The sequence below is a fragment of the Arachis ipaensis genome, chromosome B06, assembly GCF_000816755.2.
Source record: "Arachis ipaensis cultivar K30076 chromosome B06, Araip1.1, whole genome shotgun sequence".
NCBI lineage: Eukaryota > Viridiplantae > Streptophyta > Magnoliopsida > Fabales > Fabaceae > Arachis > Arachis ipaensis.
In genome coordinates, this window is record NC_029790.2 from 49,106,181 (window position 1) to 49,106,840 (window position 660).

A 660-nucleotide genomic window follows, 5' to 3' on the forward strand; every position below is an offset into this window, starting at 1 on the left:
CTTTTTTTCAACCTTCTTCAAAACTCTTTTCACCTATCATCAATCAATCAGAACAACCAAAGCTATGCTCCAAATCATGAGATTGTGTTTCTTTCATAATATATGACAATTATAGCACAAAATCTCATGAAAATGCATTAATTTATCTATGGTTGATTGAATCAAGGAAACATGAAATTCTACCCAATTGGCTTACTTATGGTTCAAGAAAGTGCATAAACTCAATTGAAAACAAAAGAAAAGACTAGTGAAACTAGGCTAAGATGACTTGTCATCACAACACCAAACTTAAAGCTTGCTTGTCCCCAAGCAAGAAAGGAATTATGCTCAAAGGTTCTTTTAATTAAGACGGATTGAAGAATAACTTGTAAGGTCCTGTGAGTGAAGTGATTAAGTGACAGTGGGGTGAACTCTAAATCATATGCTCATGCAAGGGCCTCAGTGCTTACTAGTCCTTACATGTTGGGGGTCTTAGGTCCTAGGACTTTCATCCAAATGATATCATGGAGATCTCTCTATAGGTAATCACCTTGAAGCAGCTTATAGTTGCTGTGCTTTGGCCTTGACTCTAAGTGTTATGTCTCAAAGCGGCTCTTTAGATAAGCTTTCAATCAATACTCCTAAACCAGTTGGTTTTAAGGTATTAGGTGTTAAAGCACC